We start from the raw sequence: 23,772 nt of genomic DNA on the forward strand, positions 1-23,772 counted from the left end.
AAGTGACAGAAGTAGAAGTGGGGTCTAGTGATACCCTAAGAGTCTTCTGAAACATTCTGAAAGAAGCAGCAGTTCCCTGCTCTGTATTTCCACAGTATCCCCCTCTCAGCCCCTGCTCTGGTATGTGGTGTGACCACAAGAATCTATTTCCACCTGTTACCCCAGAGGATCAAATGCTCTACATTTGTCATTACATTACTTACTTTTGTATCCCCAATACTTAGGTTTTGCTTTCTGTTACTCCAACACACATCTGAGGTAATCAAGTTTAAAAAAAAGAGGCTTATCTGGCTCACAGTTTTGATGAGTCTAGACCATGACGGCTGGCCCTACTCCTTTGGGTCAGAGCAAACACATGGGCAGCAGCGAACTGCTCACATGAGGAAATGGGCAAAAGAGCTAGAAGGTGGATGAGGTCCCACAATCACTCCCGGGGCCAGGCCCCCAATAACCTCAACACCTACCTCCGAAAGTTCCACAGCTTTCCAGTGACCCCACCCTGGGGACCAACCAGTCTTTAACACTTGGCCTCTACAGCAGCAGTTCTCAGCCTTTCTGATGCTACAACCCTTTAACACAGTGCCTCATGTCGTGGTGATCCCAACGGTAAAATTATGTCCACTGCCACTTCAGAACTGTAATTTCACTACTGTTATGAATTGGTAATGTAGATACCTGATATGCAGAGTATCTAGTACGCAGCCCCTGGGAAACCCCAAAGGGCTTGAGAAGCACAGGCATCTGTGCTCTAGGGCTATCTGAGATCTAAACTGTGTCACTTGCTATTGTGTTTGGCATACAGCAGCCACTAAAAAGCTGCCAAATGTGTGATCAAGAAAAATGCCCCCAACCCAACAAATTTAGAATCAAATAAACAAAACCAAACAATAGCAGCTGCAGCAACAGTAACAACAACAACAACAACAACAACCCAGAAAAGAACAATAAACCAAGCCAAGGTAGGGAAAAACAGTTCTTGAGGTTAGTATAAAGGTATTAAAAATGTTCTAGAGTCACAAACACAGTAACAAAATCCACTTTATAATCTTAAAGAAATTCTTAGGTGGGCTGTTAGCACATGCCCGTAAACTTTGCCTCCAGGAGGCAGAGGCAGGAGGATTGCTACAAATTTGACCCTAGCCTGGTCTATATAGCCATGTTATAGGCCAGACAAGTTTTGAGACCTTGCTTCAAAAATATCAAACCAAAACATCCAAACAAAAACCTCTTTTAAAGGAAAAACTAATTTTTAGCCATTGTTGATGTCAGCTCATGAATATATGCTTGTATATCCATCTAAGGTATTAATTTACTAAATCATGATTGAGTATACACATTCACATGGACAAGGCATTTTCACATAAGTCTATGTGAATCATATGAAACCTATGAAATTACCTCTTAGAACAAGGAAGGCAACTAGAATGTAAATCGCCACAAGACTTCCTCCTGCGCCCTGCCTAGTACACTTAGGGGATTAATTTTGCTTGCATGTCATCTGAAGGACCATGAGGTGTATGTCAGTCAACAGTGACTTAAAATGAACTGAAAATTATTAATACATATTTATTTTGTATAATTCCAAATTATCTTTTATCAGGTATATTTTCCATAGTCTTTTGCTTGCAAGTGAAACTACAAGACATATACTTAGTTTTCCTTACCCAGCTTAGTGGAAAGAAAAGATACCAACAAGGGTGGGGGAAGAGGCTGGGTCTAGAGAGAGTCCAATCTGTACTTCCTCCTAGTCTATCTGGGCCTGTCTCATTAGTTCTAGATTCTTCTAAAAGCTCTTCTATTCAGTAGCAAAGTGCTCTGATGTACCCAGAACTCTCTCTCTTCCTCTGGTCAGTTTTGCCAAAGCATCGTTTTTGTTACTATTTGTGAGGGAACATGTCTCAGGACTATTTTCCTGATCAATAATTCTTTTTAAAACTTCGTAAAATTAATTTAACATACATTTAAGTATCTTTGGTTTCCATAATGAATATATTCCATTGGTCCTTTAAAATTATTTAATAAAGTACATGTTTATTTGAAAGAATTCTTTTTTTTGTTTCTCTTTGCATTTATTATTTATATTCAGTCTCTCTCATTTAGTCACAGAAGTCGCTAGTGCTATGAATTAGACTCTATAAACAGCTCTGGCCATACTATGATAGCTCTGGATAGAATTAACTATTGTAATGTAAAGCCACATGATAAGTGGGCAGGAGAGAAGTTGTGAGGCACAAATTGTGAATCTGAGGTATGACAACTTAAAATGCTGGTCATCAGGGCCTGAGGAGCAGGCATTACCACGTGCTCCGTGGATGAGCCACCAGCCACCTACTGATCTTACCTTTGGTCACGAGGAAATGTCACCCCATATTGAGGGAGTGAGGACTGAGGGAGAGAATTCGAGAATAGGGGTGTGTGTGTGTTGTGACTGTACGCATGCATGGGCATCAGAGGTGCTCTTCCTGAAGTCAGTTTTTTGTGAGACCTGGGCACTGAGGTCTGGCAGGTGCTGTACCTGCTGAGCTGCCTTTCAGGCCTGAGCACTGTGTTTTCTTTTCTGACACCAGGGGATGTTTATAAACAGCTGCTGCTTATTTATCTTGAAAAGGCTAATTTTGTATCACTGGGCCACTGTTTCCTAAAATATATAGTCACTGAATCACAAATCTTTATTTTATAGTCCTTTCAACAACACAATCCTGTAATTAATAATAAAATTTACAGGCCAAGTGTGATTGCGCACATCTTTTATCCCCGTACTTGGGAGGCAAAGGCAGGACAATCTCTGTGAGTTCGAAGCCAGCCTGGTCTTTATACAACTTTGAGGACAGTCAGGGCTACTTAAAAAAGACTCTGTCTCAATTTTTCTTGTTATTTTTTACATGCTCAGTGGCACCATCTAGACATTGTACTATGTTCTAATACATGATATTGGTGATATTCTCAGGAATCTGCCACTTGAAGTAAGAACTTTGATCAACAGGACACTAATGAATACCCAAGAAAATCTGTGACTCCTTAAAACAAAAGCATAATCCCAGAAGATGCTGAAAAACTTGAAGGGCCATTTAGACCATGGGGAACTGTAGCTAAAGGTTAGCGAGCAACCATAGATAGCTACATGTCTGTGTGATAACATTAAGAATGATGGTCGCCGGGCGGTGGTGGCGCACGCCTTTAATCCCAGCACTCGGGAGGCAGAGGCAGGCGGATCTCTGTGAGTTCGAGGCCAGCCTGGTCTACAAGAGCTAGTTCCAGGACAGGCTCTTAAAAAAAAAAAAAAAAAAAAAAAAAAAAAGCTTCAGAGAAACCCTGTCTCGAAAAACCAAAAAAAAAAAAAAAAAAAAAAAGAACGATGGTCATGTTCTTTTATTTTCAGAATTAAATGTTGCTGCTTAAACAGGAATGTGTATCGAGTGACAAAGTTCTTATAGGTAAACATTCAAATCTACTATAAAATATGCTCCCAGACGCCATTCCACAAAGATCAAGACCATGTATGTTTGCCCCTAACACACAGACACAAAATGGCAGTGACAAACGGACCGACGTGGGCTGCTTTCCTAACACCGTGTGCTCTAACATGTGGGTCTATCGAGGTGAATCTGTTCCTGGCTTCAGAAATTATGAAAGGGAGAAATATCACATGAAATAACTGGAATTCCGTGACATTTCACAGAGACCGAATAATATTGACTTTCTACAACATTTTAAGCAGTGCAGGTGAAAGAAACTCAAACCACACATCTCTCTGAGAATTTCAATCTCTTCTAACGAAACTGGATCAATGACTAAAGAGCAGACTGCAGACTTCCGAAGCAGACAGAAATGGGTACATCCTGCCCAAATCCCCTTGGTTCCTTTTCCCCAAATAACTATGGTCTGGAGACTATGGCAACTTTATTTAAATTATACACACACAGTCTCACTCCTTTGTTGGTGACCAAGGGACTCTGACTGTTAACAAAGGGAACACAAGAAGCAAGGCTCAAGGCAGTAGGCACTTTCTTGTTGGCAGCATTTATGTCTGAGGGTCCTGGATTGAGCCAGAGGACAAAAAGATACAGGCTTTATTGCTAGTTACAAACGGCAGGTAACAGCTCTGGTGGAATCTGCTGAGTGTTGTACACATTCTTTGGACCTGAGAAAGTCCGACTGCTGGGAGCAGCTAGTTGCACTCTGAGCCTGGCTTTAAAGGCATGCACTTTCCCGTTGTGCAGCGCAGGATTCCTCTGGCTCCTAAAGGGTTCTGGGCTCACTGCAGAGGCGGCAGGCCAGCTTCGGAGTCCACGAAAGAGCAGAAGCTGGAGCATGTGAGCTTGGAGCCTGAAGTTCTGTGCTGTGGGATGTGGTGGCCAAGAGCCAGTGTTTACAATTCCCTGGGGAGGGGGGGGGGGGATGGCAGGCTTCAAAAGCCTTTGCACTTGCAGGCAGTGACCTTCGACCTTCGCCTGCTTTCAAAGCAGCTCTCAGCTTAATAACCCCTTGGGTGCTGTGTGCACTGGAGTCTCACAGAGGAAATACCTTTCTTTGAAGACCACCTCACAAGAACACTGGGTTCTAATTTCAGCTGGAGTACCCCAGAAACACTAGCCTGGAAAGAAAACACATATTCTCTCTGCCATCAGACCCGCAAGCACGGCAGGGGCCCCGAATCTGGATTTCCATGTGTGCTGTATTCTACAAAGCGACAGTTTCCAGCTTCAGGCGATGGACTTGAGTGTATAAACCAGGGGACTGGGAAATATGAGCACATTTCGTCTCCAGGAGAGAAGAAGCATCCAACTCATGAAGAAATGCCCTTTCAGTAGCTACAGCCTGGGCTTCCCATGAGATCTAACTAGAAGAATGGTGCTTAAGGTTAAAGAGACATGGGCTGAACTGTTGTTAACTTAGAGACGGGCTGAACTGTTAACTTAGAGTTAGAGACGGGCTGAACTGTTAACTTAGAGACACTGTGAACTTTAACTTAGAGACAGGCTGAACTGTTAACTTAGAGTTAGAGACGGGCTGAACTGTTAACTTAGAGACACTGTGAACTTTAACTTAGAGACAGGCTGAACTGTTAACTTAGAGTTAGAGACGGGCTGAACTGTTAACTTAGAGTTAGAGACGGGCTGAACTGTTAACTTAGAGTTAGAGATGGGCTGAACTGTTAAGTTAGAAAGGAGCCGGAGAGAGGATGCCAGCTGTGGAGACCAAAAGGAAGTTTTCCAGTAAAGCAAAGCTGACCACATCTGGCTTATTGCTGTTGCTACTTCAGTGGAGTGAATTTTTATTCCTAATGCTAAGAAGCAAAGATCCCATGAGAACAACACACATATACATTTTCTTAGTCTCAAATACATTATTCAAAAGAAGCTTAATGATAATAATATGAAGAAAAGATAACAGGGATATTTCAGGCCTCAAAATGTTTTCTGGGTGTAAGATTTACTTTGGGGAAAAAAAAAAAAGGCTGATCTGATGTCAGGGACTCATTCCTATTAAAACATAGACTTTGTTTTGGCTGAGGAGTTCTGTGAATTCAAGTAAGTTTGAAACCTACACATTGATCAACAACACGTTTAGTGAGGAAAAAAAAGGAAAACTCAGTAGAAAATGTAACTGGCATGTACAAGTCGTCAACAGAGCCCTGTGGGAACTGTCCAAACCCCAGGAAAAGGAAGGAGAGGGAGGGATGAAGGGAGAGAGGGAGAGGGGGAGAGAGAGGGAGAGGGGGGAAGAGAGAGGGGGAAAGGGGGGGGGGGAGGGGAGGGGGAAGAGGGAGGGGGAGAGGAGAAGGAGAGAGAATGGGAGAGGGAGAGAGAGAAGGGGGAAGGGGGAAAGAGGGAGAAGGGGAGAGGAGGAGAAAGGGAGAGGAGGGGAAAGGGAGAAGGGGAGAGGAGAGGGAGAGAGGGGGAGAGGGGGAGAAGGAGAGAAAGGGAGAGGAGGGGAGGGGGAGAGGAAGAGTTTTTCTCTTCCCTGACCAGCACTTGTCCCATCATAAACCACCTGAATCCAATAGCTTGCTCTATCTCGCTCACTATTTGAGAGGTACTGTTCTGCAGATTTCCTGGGTCATAAGTGCTTCTAGGGAGTTACTAGGACTGGAAAGATGGCTCTAGGCATCTAAAGGCGCTAGACACTAAGCCTGATGCCCCGAGTTTGATCCATGGGATCCACAAAGTAGAAGGGGAGAACGGACTCCCGAAGGTTGTTCTCTGATCATATGCTCGCTCATCATGCAATGTCCTACAAATAAACAATTAAAAAGATGAGTATTAAAATTGTAGTTTCTCAAGGAATGTTTAACAGTACTAAGAACTATGTCTCCAGCTATCATTACAGACCATTTAACCTTTTCTTGCTATCTGCAATAGAATTTCAATGATAATTAACTAAACATATTCGGTGCTAATGCAAATGGACTAGAATGTGCTGAGAAGCCCAAAGACACCCCAAGCTTCACAAGAGTGAAGACAATCCAAAGTTGGTCATGGCTTGCCTCATATCTCAGTAAGAACTAGACATGTTTCATGCCACTTAAAGAACAGGCCATTATGAGACAGGGTTTGAGTACTCTGCCCATATTCTCCCATGTTCAGAGCACATTAGTAGTGAGAACGAAGTCCAAGCTACACATGGGAGGCAGAACTCAAGCTCACTTAACAGCCACTGAGCTGGTCACCAAGCACCCAAACGACCTCTACCACCGCCACCTGAAGCTCCTGGGAAAACCTAGGCCATTTCTCTCACTTTCGACAAATATGACAATCACTCAGGTTAGAGTGAAGGCTCCAGGCCAACCAACCTTTAAAGAAAGGATCTGTGGTTCTGGTGGGACTCTCTCCCATGTTTCTAAATCAAAACAATCATCACAAAGCTGGTGCTTGCAATCCCGGCACCTGGGAGGCTGAGGCACAAGGCTTGACACCAGCTGGAGGCCAGCCTGGCCTGATCCTAAAGGGGCTGGTAGCGTGGTCTTTATCACAGTTGCCCATGACACACACTAGTTAGGGAAATGTTCACATTTACAGGCCAAGAAAGAACATTACAATCGCTCTCAGACTGTCTTCCTCACCTTCACCTGAAGCTCTTAAGACACTGTTTCTTGTTTGTCCTCATAAATGAATACTGCCTTTAAAAAACTGTCACGAAACCAAAGAAAATAAATATCGCCCACCCTTTATAGTAACGGCGTGCCACTTACAGCTCCCCAGTTTACAGTGCGTGAAGCCACTTCTATCTAACTACAGTTGTCCATAAACTTTAATTATTGCCATGGAATAATTAGGATAATAAACCATAGAATAATTAGAATAATAAACCCAGTTGGAACTGAGTTTCACCACATAGTAAAAGTTAGAACTGTACAAATGAAGACAAAATATACACAGTTAAAAAGAATGTTACAGGGGCCTGTCTCAGCAAACAAAGCCAGCTCAGTCTGGTGTTTCCCCTTGCACTGCAACATTCGCACATCATTAGCTGGAAAATTCCTGATATATGCTGTAATTTTTGTGCCCCCCCCATCTTAGTACACTGGGGGCTTTAATGTCCAGATGCCATTTTCCTCCTTATCTGTCCCTGTTTGGGGCTCTGCCAGCCACGGTCAACAATAAATACAGTCAAAGAAAAAAAAATACAGTACGCTCCCTGGCAACTGGTATAGCCTAGCAGGAAATACCAAATAAAAACTTGATTATGTATTGTTTGACCATTTTGTTTGCCTGTAGGCCACCCCGTCGTCGGTGTAATTCAGACGAGCATACTCCATCTGATGCTCTATGAGCGGCCATTGTTTGTGGAGTCTGTCACACAATCCCTGGCTTCAGCCTGTGGCGCTCAAAGTGAAAGGAGCAGATTTGTGGCAGCCTTCCAGCCTGCATTTCTTTTAATTAGTCAACTTGTGGCCCAGTGTTATAATAGATAAGTAACCTCTTAATATTCATGTCATCAATTTTTTTCTTGTTCAGTTGTAAGCATTTACATAGGGTGGGAAAAATGTTTTTTTCTACATGGGTCATGGTTTATGAAGTACATATGGTACAATTTTAAAGAACGCAAGACAGTGATTCTTCATAAGGACAATTCCAGAAATCACAGGATACCTACACCTATTTTTGAAGCATTCTAGTTTGCATTTAAATAGCAACTGAAATTTTTTTTGGTATACATATGTGAGATGAATTATTTTCTTGCTAGCTTCAACATGGCTGGGGAACTCGCTCCATCTGAACTGGTGCAGTCAGAGGCGCAGAGTGAGCATTTCCAGTCTTCTTGGAGCCCATGGCAGCAAAACAGTTCTCAGAGTTTGAGGAAGTCCGTCTGCCCCAGAGCTTGATTAAACAACTAATGTCATTAGTTCTTAGAGCATACAATTACAAGTCATGTAATTAAAAAGATAAATTGATTTTTGTAAAAATTAGTACTGGTCATTCAGATCAGGAATAAGAGCACCATTCAGAACTCAGCCCTAGTTCTTTCAAACAGATATGATTCTCAATCAACTCAATGGTTTTTTGCAAAGGTGGCAAGGACGTTTATAGATGCTCTGTGTCCTCACAGACACACCTGTACAATATTCTTAAAATCGCTGCTCAGGTAGTTGAAATGTCTACAATGGTAACTTCAACTATTCATTTGTATACTAGGGTTTGTCTATGTAAGACAAGTATTGGATCCCAGTTGTGAGGATGATGGATGATATCATATCTGCTCCCAAAAGTGCAGCTAGCAATGGAGGCAGACACATAACTACTACCTGAACATTCTCGATACCATGTAGAGGTTTACCATTTAGGAGCCTGGGTTCAAATCCTGGCTCCTTTTTGTAATGGGATGTAATGAATTAACTTCTCTAGGTGTTTGTTTTCTGATCTGAAATTGAAAATCCATTAAAGTTCTCTTATAGAATAAGTCAGATGGTATGTTGTAAGCAACATAAACTGTTCGCAGACATCTGGTCCTGTATATATATTTCTGCTACTAGAAATATTACAAAACAATCTTCTCAACGTGTACAGGATGTAAAATGGTTGCACTGTTTGGGGCCAAGGCTGCAGAGGAGCAAGCTGTGGCTGTCAAAGGCAGTGGTCTCAATAGAAATGTAAAGATCAGGAAATCGAATGGCCCAGGCCACAAAGGTCCCCGGGGACAAGGTGATGTAGCCTGGAGTTTGTCTGGATCAGAGATACTGAGGCTTTTATGCAGGGAACACATGCTTAATTTATATGGTCTGCGTTTTTATTCCAGTAAATATAGAGGATAGAACTGATATAGAACTGAAGATAGTCCTAGAGGCAGGGAGCTCAACCAAAAGGCTGGACTGACCCAGAAAAGCTGAGAAGACCTAAAGAAACTGTGGGGTGGTGAGTAGAGGGGGTAAGTACCCAGGATGCACCCCCTACTTCTGTCTGGGCAAAGAGATGGTGATTGGGAATGTCAGGCAGGCTTGCAGCTTAAGATGAAGGGAAGCTGGGTATCCTCCTGCAGGACGCTGGTAGTCCTGAGAGCACAAGTATCCAGGCTATGTGCCACAAGAGAGAAGCTACGCCAGCCAGAGAAGAGTATTCAGGAAACCAGAGTGAACAGGCGGTGGGGAGGAAAAGCAGGGCAGCAGGACGCCACAGGAGCCATGCTGGTTGTCCATCAGAATTTAAAAGAGCAGGCTACACAAAATGAAGGCTGCAAGAACGGAATCTCAGGGCTAACGGCATTCTGGGTGAAAAATGTTTCTCCTGGAGTAGTACCATGTCTTTCCCACCTGCCCTCTGCTGCCCAAACTTGGAATGTTCTACAGGCATATTTGGAAGATATGGGATGCAGCAACGACATGAAATAGTAAGATTTAGTGGGACTCAGAGCAGGCACCTAGGTAGTGAGTTAGAGAATCCCTATGCAGACAGGCATGTGAGCATGAGTACATAGAAACACAGATCAATTTGTAAGTATATGTGGTAGAAATGGAAGGCATTCTACACAAAGGTTTATGGGGTTGGTATAAATATGAGCTGGTACCATGAATATAACAGATACTCCATTTGTAAAGCATGAAGTGGACAAACTGGCACCAGGTTAGGAAACCCTGTGTCACCTTTTGGAATTTATATCCTACTTACCATCTATCTAAGAAGTTTTGAAGTATTTTTATAGAGTGAATAGGAAGACAGCACGATCAGAAATATTTGCACTAGTAAGTATGATACGGAAACATGCCACTTCACGTGTGTTTGTATTTGTGCTGCAGGTTTGCGGTGTTTGTGTGTGGTCCTTGAGGATTGATTACACATGCTGGTGCACATTATATATTATTGAGAGACACTCCAGTTCTTGAATGATCTTTTAGAAAACTGTTTATGTGTGCATGCTAGTGTGGGTACGTGTGTACAACTGCATGCATGTGGAAGTCAGAGGACATCTTTTGGGAGTTATTTTTCTCTCTCCTGAGGACCCTGGGCTCAAACTCAGGCAGTCAGGCACATGCAGCAAGCACTTTACCTGCTGAACCGTCTCACTGCCTTTCTTGCATTACTTCACAAGGATGGATCTCATAAATAGAAAACCAGGACTTTAAAATAGTGAAGTATTATATGTTCTAGTATATTATCACAAAAGAGCTACCATTCTCACTAGGTAGGTTGAGAATCCTTTGCCTGTAATTCACACACACACACACAAACACACACACACACACACACACACACACACACACACACAGAAGCTCCCTTGGACTGGCTGGTGGCCCTCTATGTTTCAAACCTTGTTTCTCCTCTACCACCCACAGACCTCTGGTGCCAGATACCATGGGCCACACTCACAGTGAGAGATGATCTCTGAGCCCCAGGTGAGTCAGTACAGGGTAGTGGGAGGAAATTTCTGGAAGCCGTTCCTATGAAGGGGTCAGGGACCAGTCATACTTATTTTAAGGATTTTCTCAATTCATGCACACTGGATATTTACAGCTAGACAGCTGCCTATCTAAGGTGGGTTCTGTGCACTGTATGGTGTTCAACAGTATCATGGTTTGCCATCCACTAGATACCAATTCGCCCCCACCCTACTGTGACAACCAGAAATGATTCCAGACAATGACAAATGTCCCCTGAAGGAACAAACCATTTCTCTGGAACCAGTCCTATCTATGAAACCATGAAAAAAATGTGACTCCCTTCCTGAGATTATAAACCTCAGTCAATGTTCTCCCAAGCAGATATCGAAATGCCTCTTTGGCCAGTCCAGTGGTAGCTGAGAGAAGAAATGTGGTGTGGTGGTCTAGGGGTTTCATCTGCTTTAGTTGTACCCGCAACAGCTTCCTCCTAACAATTAAGAGTCAATGAGCCTGGTGCTAAGACCTCTTCCACAGATGTGGTGTATGACAGGTACTATGAGCAAGGGGATCAAAAGCTTGTCATCAGGCACAGTAAATTCACTCTGAGCATGACAATCCCAGTTTCATTTAGTCATAAGCATTGGAAAAACTGAAAAGATTCTCTGTATTCTACATAGTAATTAATCAACAACACTACAACCTATTTCCCACACACTGAATATCTCAGGATGGGTGAAAAGACGTGTCCAACAGCAACCATCACATTGTCTAAAATTAAGTAATAAAAGCACAGAGCAAACATTCTCAGTCCTATGGATTAAAAAAGGCAATGTCACACCTGGTAGCGAGAAATACGTCATTTAAAATTAAGGGAGGGAGGGGACCCTCAAGAAAAGACAAAGATGTGAGTATAACTAAATTTCCTACATTACGTGCACCCCTCTAGTCTCATTACTTCGTGTTTCTTGGCTGCACCCCACTGTTGGTTCTGCTTTTCTCTAATTGCTACCAGTGTCTTTCAGTTTTTTCCTAGTTTCTGCTTCTATTATGGGCCACAACCTTAGGTCAAAACCCTCTGAAGGAAGGGTTTCTTTCATGCTTAAAAGTGGATGCTTACCATGCCTCCTGTGGCTGATGGGCATGGTCCATTCTGCTCTCGGCCGTTACCATTTCCTTCTCATTTGTCCTACCTCAGCCACAGTCCGAGTTTCCTCCTTAGTTCTGATTGCCAAACTTGCCCTTGCCTTGAAGTCTTCTAAATTCTGTTTCTTCTGCCACGCTACTCTTACCTGAACCTTGTCTTTCTGAAGAGATTTTCCCTCCCTAACTTATGTTCCTAGGCTAAAAAGCAGACTCTCTAGTTAGCTGCCACAGAGCTTATCAATACAATACTGATGTACCTGATTACTGATTGATCATCTATTTTTCCCACAAGAATGAGGAGAGATGTTACAACTTTGTTCTCAGTTTAGTGTCTCAGAAGCAAATACCATAGAGAAAAGTTTCACACCTTGTGGAAAATGAGTATCACTAAGATGAACCTAGGGGTAAGCGTAAGAACTTGCTGACGCTGCCACTAAGCACACAGAAACAGGCCGTTTGCCTCTTTTTATCGCTTCTGACTCCCTCATCTCTTTGCTCCTTTGCCTTCATAGACAACCACTATTCTCAATCTTCTGTTTCACTTTGTCCGTTTACATTTATTATGATTAGTAACTAATTTATTTAAACATATTTCCAATTGTATACCTATTAGTCTTCCTTGTATCCTAGGTATTCCTTTTGGAATTATGTTTTCTTCCTTCCTTCCTTTCTTCCTTCCTTCCTTCCTTCCTTCCTTCCTTCCTTCCTTCCTTCCTTCCTTCCTTCTTTCCTTCCACTATTCCCATTAGTAAAAAGTCTTGACTGTAAATTCCCTTGGTTTTTCTTTATACGAGAACTTCATTATTTCACAAGTATATTCTGTACTTAAGAGCCTCACATATAAAAATCACAGTAATCGGCCTTCCTGACCAGCAGTGGCATTTCTTTTGTAATACCTTTTATCACTAGCAAGTAATCAACTCTCTGACAGGTTTTCACTTCCCACAGACATGCTTAGCAAACACAAGTTAGCACTCCCAATCTCAAATAACTTTGGGCGATATTTAAGAGAACCATTGTGGAATACATTTGTTTCACCTTGCCTGCCTAAAGCACCTGACTGGTCTAATAAAAAGCTGAATGGCAAACACCTAGGTTGCAGAGGGATAGGAAGGGCTGGCAGGCAGAGAATAAGCAGTGGGAGCAATTTAGTCTCCAAAGACAAGAGAGAGAGAAATAGAGAGAGAGAGAGAGAGAGAGAGAGAGAGAGAGAGAGAGAGAGAGAGAGAGAGAGAGAGAGAGACCGAGACCCAAGGCAGCTTATTTAGGATCCTTAACTGATAGCCATGCCCCAGCCAAACCGACCAGAAACCACTCCCCTGCCATCACGAACTCCTGAGGGTCTCCTGCTCAGAGTATCTGCAAACACAGGAAAACCAAGTTGTTTACAGGAAATTCAGGGTCTGGTGGGGTCCACAGCCCCAATACTGGATAGATAAGAGCAACACCAAGAAAATGCTATTAAAGACTGAACAAGGTAATAAGCAATCACATGAAATGCCACACACACCGTTTTAGAACAGAAGACCAAAAGGGAGTTGTTAGTTTAGGTACCAACTTCTTTGTGGATGGGGGCATTCCTAAGTGACTTTATAAAACAATCAAGACAGTGCAGGTTATGGATGGGCTGGGCTGAGAGCTGAGTTCTTATGTGACACATCTTAAGTAGACGATGGGGAAAAGTCCATGTTATTTGTGACACTGACTCTTTTTTTTTTTTTTTTCCGAGACAGGGTTTCTCTGTAGCTTTGGAGCCTGTCCTGGAACTAGCTCTTGTAGACCAGGCTGGTCTCGAACTCACAGAGATCCGCCTGCCTCTGCCTCTGCCTCCCGAGTGCTGGGATTAAAGGTGTGCGCCACCACCGCCCGGCTGTGACACTGACTCTTAATCCATGGCACAGTGAGTCATTTATTCACCAGAGAAGACTGTAATCTATTTGGGAAATGAAATTTTCTGAGTATTAACTATCACTTAGCCCCAAGAGAACATGATAACTAGAACACAAGGAGATTAAAGTACTCATTTAGACTACGGAAACCCCCCCCCCCCCTTTTTTTTTGCCTGTGTGTGTATAGTGTGCATGCCTGTATGCATTTGTGTCTTCATGTATGTGGTCATGTATGTGTGTGTAGGCCTGCCTGCTTTTGACTTTGGGTGGCTTCCTAGATGGCTTTCCATTTTACTGAGGCAGGGTCTCTCATGGAACCTGAAGGCCGACAATGCTGGCTTGTCTAGCTTGCCCTGAGGACACCTCTCAGGTGCGGGGATTACAGGCAGATACTTGATCTCCCGGTTTTATGTTGGTCCCAGGGATTGAAACTTGGAAACTGCTCAAGCTCTGGAGGCAAGGGTTTTAGCGGCTGAGTCCTCTCCCCAGCTCCTGCTTCGGAAAGGAAGTCTTGAAGGAACTTGCTCTTACTTCCTAGGGCTTACTCTACAGATGGTCAAACGCTGCCGTGCTGGAGTCCAAACTCAGTTCCTCTACCACTGCCTTCAGTTACTTGTCTAACAGGTGACAACAGTAAGAGGAGTGACAGACAGCCTGACACTCCGCACCGAGAACTGCCCGACGGTGTCTTCATAACATGTTCCTCTATGCTTACTCTCTTCTCAAAAATTCTGCAACTGTCTGGACCTATATAAAGTTTCCTATATTAAGAGAAGAGATAAGGTATATAGAATCCACTCTACTTTCTGCCTAGACTTTAATATTGGTGAGATAATATAGATAATGGAAAACTTCTTCCACCTATATATAAATTCACACACACACACACACACACACACACACACACACACAAAATTTAGGAATACTAGAACTTTTTTTCTTGGAGAACGAAGAATTTAGCTTAATTTAATTAAGAATTAAAGTCTCTTTAAGATATTAATACCCTAACGCTAGTATGCATGGTTGCCTAAGTAACAGGATGCTAGTAAGGAAACAGGCTGGCTGGCTGTGCACATTTCTTTCCATGTCTTCATGTGCAGGTACGGGCGTTGGGAATAGGTGAGGGGATGGTGGATGCATATCATCACCACAAAGTTCAGTTAGAGCGCCGGACCGAAGATATCTATACTCACGTGTGAACTCATTCTCAAAACAACCCTGTACGGTACACACTGGTGTTTTCTCCACCTTAACAGAAGATAAAACTCGGGCTCAGAGAGGCTGAAGAGCTCACTTAAGGTGGTTGCATCCCAAGAAGCTTCACATAATAGGTGGGTCCTGACTGCACTATCCTGTATTTTTCAGTAACAAAGTGAGGTTTCCCAGAAATGACCTCTATGTCTATACTCGAAAATAGTAGAAGAGAAAAGAGAATATAATATATTCCGGGAACACTTCCAAAAGTGGAATATAATATATTCCAAAAGACTTCCAAAACAATGTTGCCAAGAAGGAAGAGGGAAACGGGAAGAAATTCTAAAACAGGATCAATAGCCACTGCGTAAAGAAAAGAAAAGAAAAGACGCATTCGATTGGGAGAGTGTGAACTATTTGTTCACAACTACCTGATGAGATAGAGAACACATGTGTTTTTCCCCACAATGCATTATGAAGATTATCAAGTACATAGCACTTCAAATCTAGATGTCTTCTCACTTCTTCCAAAATTAACATCTGGTCTAGGAAGGTGGCAGTCACTAAACATACGGAGGTGGGGTACAAACACCGTCACTAAACATACGGAGGTGGGGTACAAACAGCGTCACTAAACATACGGAGGTGGGGTACAAACACCGTCACTAAACATACAGGAGGTGGGGTACAAACACTGTCACTAAACATACAGGAGGTGGGGTACAAACACCGTCACTAAACATACAGGAGGTGGGAAACAAACAGCGTCCAGTTTTTCAGCTCCTTCAAAGACGTAAAACTAGCCATGCTTTTACACATCATGTACATGGAGTCCATTTCCCTGCCTTGGGCCACAACACAACTCAGAGTTTTGTGTATGCTGGATAAGCCCACTGCCCCTGAACCACATTTCCAAACTCTGACAGGGATTTTTAAACCTGTACCTTAAGGAGCAGTGAAGGAGGTAGGTAAAAGCAAAGACAGCTAGATTCAGGCAAAGATAACTCTTACAAGGGGCTGAAAAAAAGACAGTATTTTTCTCTGTCTTGTCAATCTTTCAAATTTCAGATTTTGAACTTTAAAAAACTATGTTATTATTAAAAAACTGAATAGATGAGCAAAGCCAAGGAAGAATAAGAGTGGTAAAGCAAGACTACACAACACGCTGACAATACGGTAACTTTATAATGGCTCCAAACATTGAAGTGCATCCTCACCACCAATTGCTATTTGGTGTGCATGAAACATGGGATGTCCCAGCCCTTCCCTCAAGGAGCGTCTTGTCTGATGAAGAGTCAATTATGATGTTTTGTGGCTGTTGTTATACTCCCTCATTAGGGGTTAGTCATATAATGACCACATGTAACGTATGTAATTTGTCAATTTTAGCAAAAACCGGATTATGGGGATTAAAAAAGACAAACAGGTGTCTAATTAAACACAACATGTTACTTTAGGCCCAATAAGTGTAAATAAATGGTTATTTAAGTTTTCCAGCAGAGAGAAGATATATTATTTGGGGAAAAAAGGCATTGAGCCTTTTTCCCTGAGATGGCTCAGCAGGAAAGGCACCTGCTGCTAAGTCCAAAGACCTGAGTTTGATTTCTGGGATCCACATGTGGAAGAAAAAGCCCACTTTTGAAAGTTGTTCTATGACCTCTGAAAGTCCCGGCCTGACAAAAAGTAAATTAAAAAGAAATTAAGACTTTGTTTGCAAAAAATTGTTTTTTGATTGTCCTCTTAATACTAAACCAACAGGACACTGTAAAACTAGTGAGATCTGTTATGCTCCCTTTCAACAGAAACACTAATTGTGTCTAGAAAAATTACCACTACAGGCAGCATACTGCTAGTGAAAACAGTAAAGGGCACACTTATGTATTTGGTTTCCACAACAGTATGATTGATTTAAAGAGACTTAAGGCCAAAGCTGCCTACTTGACTTGAAAGGACATTTCTTATTTCTTCACTCCCTCACACGGCCCCCTTCAGCTCACTTCTAGCTCTTCAGTTTTTCTCTTCCTTCAAACACACACACTTGACACAAATATGTCTTCAAATAGCATTCCCTCTGGGTGTGGCAGACACACCTTTAATGGCGCTGCTTCTCATGTCAACATTTAGAAGGCAGGGAGGGGCCGATCTCTGTGAGTGGGAGGACACCTGGTCTATATACTGAGCTCCAGGCTGGCAAAGGATCCAGTCATAGCTGAGAACCTGTCTGAAAATAAAAACAAAAGCAGAAAACCAAAACCAAACAAAACCCAATGTTCATACAAGTCTTGTCAGCAATTTCTTTTCAAAAACATTTATTCTTTGAGAATTTCATACACCATACACATATACAATGTGAATTAGTAAACATTAGGTCTACTTCTATTTCACCAACTCCCTCGAGATTCCTAGCAATTTCTTAACGGACACAAAATCTCTTTACCAACTGCATTCATTGCACTGTACTGGAGTTTGGGCATAACAACAAAAACGAGCCGTTTTGGGCATGTTCTCCCAGGCATGCTACCCTGATGCCTGCCTGGAACACACCCTTTTCTTTTCTTTGCCACCCAATCTCATCTTCATTCTTGAAGTGGGAGGCTCAGAAACTAGCTCTCTTGTGAAGTCTTCCTACAATTTCCAAGATGAAACAATACTTGTCTCTAGATGCACAAGAATTTACATGGTTTGGCAAGATATGCAGAGGATATACACGTACATGTGTACACTTAATATATGTAATTTGTACTAATTTAAAGAATTAAGTCAATGAAATAAATTGCATCAATAAAATCACTTACTTTAAAAAAGTAACTCATGTGATGGAAAAATTCACCCCCTCACTAGTTTTAAAAATCAACTGTCTTTTCTACATATACATATACATATTTTTCTACATAGGATAAATTTCCAGGTGAAGAAAGTGTCTGTCAAACACTAGAAATTTTTTTTTCAAACTCAGAAAACTTTTGCTGATTAATGTGGTTACTGAAGAATCTAAGGAAATCAGCTCTGGTTGGTGCAAGTGCCTAAGCTTTCACCATCTGTGAAACATTTACAGACTAAAGCACACGATGAGCTATAAAAATCACTGAGTAATCCATGGACCTTGGAGAGGAAGCAATAACGCAAGTTTCTACCCACTCAGAGGCACCGCAGCTTTGGGAGTTTCTGAGATCAATGAAGGGCTTGTCACTGGTATGTACCCAACAGCCACCTGCTTTTTCTGCTAGGATAAGTTTATTTTACTCAGGAAGCAGTAAGAGTTATCTATAGTGTGACTGGGTTATGCAGAGGCACATTGATTCTGGATGATGAAACCCAAGTGAAGTCTGAAGTGAGCTTCTGGAAGAGGCAGTCTTCACTAAAGAAAGGCATCGAAATCTACCCTGTCCCCTTCTGCTTTAAGTCTTCCTTGAAACTTTGTAGTAACGGAGCTGTAATAATGAATACAGCAGCCATTGCAGCATTCAGAGGGATGACATAACCCATACACTGGGTGGTAAAAAAATGTTTTGTTTCCGTCAGTGTTTAATTAAAATATACAAGACGACACCACTGAGTCAATTACAGCAGCTGTAGAATTACCTATCTCAGACAAATTATGATAGATTAAGAAATTAATGTGTTGTGGCGGTCGGAGGAATTTGGAAATAATAAAAATAGCTTTTTAGAATAAATCAGTTTTAATAAAAGGAGAAAGTGGGATACACTTACAAATCCGAGGTTTCAGGGATGTCGAGAACCAAGCGGAAGAAAAAGGGGCCGGCCCATCCCAAACCCGGTTCTTTTAAAGGTATCTTTCGCCCCTGGAGCGACCACGCCCCTCAGACCAGGGATTGGTCAGCTGCCCCAACATCTCCCCCTTTTGTCTAAATAAGACAGATTCAAAAACCAAATACAACTATATACAATGGGAACAGATCATATAAAATTACGAAAGGCAAACAATATTAAGCAAGGAACATATAACAGAAATTTTACTAAACATTCTACTGCAGGGAGTCTAAATAATGTAGAGGGTAGCTACAATTATCTAATCTTCAACCCCATCAAAGATCTGAGAAGGGAAGTAATACTACTAAAGCAACCAGGCAGTACAAACGAGAAACTTCCAAGATGTGCAACAGATGACAGAGACAACTGACTACCTGGGCAATCATACAAAGTCTTGTTAGCAATGTTGAGGCAACCAACTTTGGCTAAGGCCTAACACAACCTGACATACCATTTTTTAATGGCAAGGGACCTTTAGTAGAACTATCCTATCCTGTCTTGGTAAGATAAGACAATTTTGTTTTATCTGCTTATGGATATTTTGTATCTTTGACAGTAGTCGGGGTATGGGCTTTTCTTTGCCCAAAGGCCAGTTCTGCCAAGAAGAAGACAAACTCCCAGTGGAGCGCCTTTGGTGCTCAACGTTCTCTCGTGAGTAGAGCATTGTTGCCAGGAGTGATTGTGTCTCATAAGTATAAAGCTCTAGGTTAGATTAAAGGCCATGTTCTACGGCTCTTCGAAGAGGTCGAAGATTATACTATCTATACTAAATATAATCTCTATGTGTCTAAAAAACCTGATTATCCTAAATATAAATATGACAAACATAATTCTCAACACCTATCTAACTTTATGACTAATAGAATAGACAACTGTGCAATAAATGAAGAAAATGATTTCCAAATGTAAACAGGGTCATTACATAAATAATATCCGAGGTAGAAATGTACATTGTAATATGGTATATATCTCAGTATAACAATTGTTTCAAACAGAGGTGGGATCATACTCTCATACAATGTTTAATATATCAATATACAAGAATCAGCACCAATACAGTTTTTTAAAAAACAATAACTCACAAATATCAGTCATTCCTTCAGGCCAGTTAATCCCTCCTTTTATATCTTGTATATTGATATATTAAACATTGTATGAGAGTTCCTGACGGCAGTTTTGAAGAGGGTTTTCCTATTATACGTGGATTGCCTATTCAGTTCTGCCAATGTCTTGGCCACGGTGCCATACCCTGACTCTCTCCTTGTCAATAAGAAGAATGACATTGTCAGGAGTGAGAACAATGTACAAGTCTGTATTTTTCCCTTGGTTAAACATTTCTGTGTTCGCAATGGCTAATTCTGGCTTTTCCTATCATCATGTCTTTTTACAATAGCTACAAAAAAAGCAGAGTGGTCAGACACTAAGAAAAGCTAATTTATGAAATACAGAATTGTAGATGCTTAAGAAAATGTACTTCCACTTATTAAATTACATTTTAAATTTATTTTCCCCCTTAATTTTTAAATTTTATGTGTATGGGTATTTTGCCTGCATGAATAACATTGCCTGTGGAGGTCAGAAGAGAGCCTTAGATCCTCTGGAACTAGAGTTACGGAGATGTGGGTGCTGAGAACAGAATCCCAATGCTCTAGAAGAGCACCCAGTGCTCTTAAAGCTACAGAGCCGTTTTGTCCAGCCCCTAAATTTTAGATATTTTGAATAACTATGCCATAAGCTCACTGGTTAAATATGTATCTTAAGGTTATGCAGTTTGGGGGATGTATTGTTGGGAGGAACATTTGTCAACTACATATAATTTGGGGTTCAGTCTATGGCACGGGGTCTAGGGTACAACTATAAACACGTTTATAGCACAAGATAGGTTTTGTCTCTATCTCTATAAAATATCTCCCAAATTCATACAGACTTAATTTCCATTTACCCATAGAAATGGTTATGACTAGTAGTTCCCTAAGATCTAAGTGTGGTCTGTAAGGAACCAACCAGCCATATATCTGAGTAAAATAAAGAAAATTCTGATTTTCTGTAATATAGTTTAAATATAAGTACTATATTTCAGCAACAAGAGTAACAGAAGGAACTGTGTTCCTGGTGCTGAAACTGTGCTGGTGCCTTTCAGGGAAGTGAGCTCGGGCTTAGGGTCGGTTCCCCCCCCCCACTACACACAAGCCCCTTATTTCATCACAGGTTCTACAAGCACTCACTGGGCAACCACCTCGGATTTGTGAGTACGTTGGGTGCTGAAATATATTTCACAACATTAACGAAAAGGGTGATAAATTCAAACAGATGGGAATAATACCACAAGATCTGTACATTACAGGAAAGTCAAAGGTCACACCAGTGGTCCCGGGAGTCAGGTAGGCTGCAGAGAGATGATGCAATCTGGATGGGCCGGGAAGAATGTCCAATGGCTCGGGGTCACAAATCTCACAATACTGGGATGGACAGGTCACAGGGTATGTGGATGGGTTTGGGAGAACTCGGGGCATAAACTTGTGGACACTGGGGAGCCACTGGCCATTTAAATGTCACTATCGACCCAGGACTGTTGTTTTCCCACAGTGATCTGTACTGCATGACTGCTCCTTCGGTTCCCTTCTGTAAGTCACTCCTGTCTTTTCGGGAAGAAGAAAATAAGCTTTTCTGTCCAACTGAGGCTCCTTCCTTCCACCCACTCTGCAGAAGTGGGTGTTTTATAGTCAGGTAAAGACGTTCTCAGGAGAACAAGTGGCGATCATTAGTTTAGGAATTCACTTCACATTCGATAGCAACTTTCCTTTTCTTTGCAAATGTTCCAGTTCTATCGCCCTAGCCACACCCACTCCCCCAAGATCTGCTTTCTCTAAAATAGTAAAAGCTAGTTTTCTGGAACTAGATTACAGACAGACTTTGGCCCATTTAACAAGGTCAAGACTGTTTATTCTTGACAGGATTCTTTCTCACTGTAAAAAGGTACATTCCGAACCCGGGCCAGTAAGCCACTGAGACATATTTTCCCACAAGAACGGATACTATGTGCGGTGCCTGCCTCACTGAGGTCACCCAGCCTTCACACGGTGCACACTATATTCAATGCCACCCTGAACTCTAACAACTATCCTCGCAAAACATGTCCACACACTTCAGAGCACAGGTAACATTTATGATGCAATTAATCAAAACACATCCACACAAGTCAGAGTACAGGTAACCTTTACAACGCAATTAATCAAAACAAAAGTGGGAGAGAAGAAAAGGAAGGGGTTTTAGAGATTTAAAAAAATGTCAGAAGAAGATAAATCTGGAATTTTATATTAGTATCCAAAGTTAAAAGTTGTAGATCTTCTTATTTCTTATTTTGGGTTTTTTATGGTTGAGCTGTTAAATTTACAGCCGCATTTTTAGACTCTGCCAAGCATTCAGAATAAACACATGAGCAGTACTAACGTAAGTTTTCTTATACTTTCCCCTTCTTTCATTTGGATGTTTCCCAAAGACACAGAGGTAGATTATTCGTCCACAGCCAACTGTCAACTTTAACCTTCATATATATGAGGGATTTAAAAATCATCAGCACCCTTGCAGGTGCTAGGCCCAGCAGTAACATTCACCCTGCATTTCAATCCCTAAAGGAAAGGAGAGTTAAACTCGGGAATTAAAGGGTGGGCTCAACCACCAAAGATCATCACTGAGATACAGACTAGCGACAATGGCAGTCAAGTCAACCTCAGGCTAAAAATCTACTACTACAGTAGTAGAAAACTGAACTTAGTTTTTGGAGACCTGTATAAATTGAGAAGAGTAGACAGAAACATATCTCTAATACTCTCAAGTGTCTACATGGACCAAGTCAAATGTCTGGTGATAAAGGAGGCATTGTCAAGTGTTTCTTAACATGATTTCTCTAAATAGTCTGAGAACTCAATCTTTAAATAAAGATACAGCACAGAGAAAACAAAAGTGCACAGGTTAGGAAGGACAAAAATCTGACAGACCCAGACAGACATTCAAAATATAAACATTACTCCGTTGGTGCTCACGAGGCTCGAGTTATCAGAGATGACAGTCGACTGGGCCATCAGATGAAATCTGAATCTAGGTGCTCATAAATGATATAATGATACGGGCTGTGTAGTGTGAGCCGGAAATGCATAGACTAATTTATTTGTGAAAATAGGGAGTTTTGAAGCAAGTTCAAAGAACAATGAAACACTTCGTGGTATCAGGCAACGAGTGATATATATTGATGTGTAGGGGGGAATGAGGAGAGAGAAGTAGGCTGGAGACAGGCTGTACACAAACATTATTTAGGTACTAGAGAATCATGAGGTCTCATTCATTTACTCACTCCATGTAAAATTTGAATTGAATGAATAAAAACAGATAAGTCAATGTTACAAAATTTCAGTAACATCTTGACCTCCACTATGCGATTATTAAAGCTCAGACAAAATGAAGATATGGTTACCTCCCCCTGCCTTACAAGATGGTTGTGACAGCTGAAAACAAGAAGTTCACACATCCCAAGTATGAAAGAAGACACAAAAATCCAAGTTATAGAAACATTGTTTTACATTCAATTTCAAGCTGTGCCTCAAAGTCTGGGTCTGGAAACATGACCTTTGAGCTAGGAAAGTTCAGGAGATGAAGTCGAGATATTACATAAGGTTCAGATCATTTCTTGACTCAGTACACAAAGTACATTCTCAAAAACTGTTAAAGGTAAAAGACAAGTGTATCTGTTGTCTTCCCGAGCCCCCAGGAAAAGCATCTGGGCTCACCAACTTTAACACGTGTGCTTTCGTCACACTGATGTCTGATTTCAGGCTTCTGAGATTTGAGTGACATCAGATGGCGTATTTATGACAAAATATAAAAAGGCAGGAGACTACCAGACTCTATGTACACCATACCTGGATGGGACATGCTGGCTGAACATGTACAGAACACGTGAAAAAC

At 41.7% G+C, this 23,772-nt stretch overlaps 1 protein-coding gene across 1 annotated transcript in view; it reads right to left on the reverse strand.

Moving 5' to 3' along the window:
- The window catches only part of Cdk6 (cyclin dependent kinase 6), a 175,907-nt gene that overhangs the window by 58,224 nt on the left and 93,911 nt on the right, over window positions 1-23,772 (reverse strand). The gene's annotated exons all lie outside the window — the stretch shown is intronic.

This window comes from Arvicola amphibius, chromosome 2 (genome assembly GCF_903992535.2).
Source record: "Arvicola amphibius chromosome 2, mArvAmp1.2, whole genome shotgun sequence".
Classification (NCBI taxonomy): Eukaryota; Metazoa; Chordata; class Mammalia; order Rodentia; family Cricetidae; genus Arvicola; species Arvicola amphibius.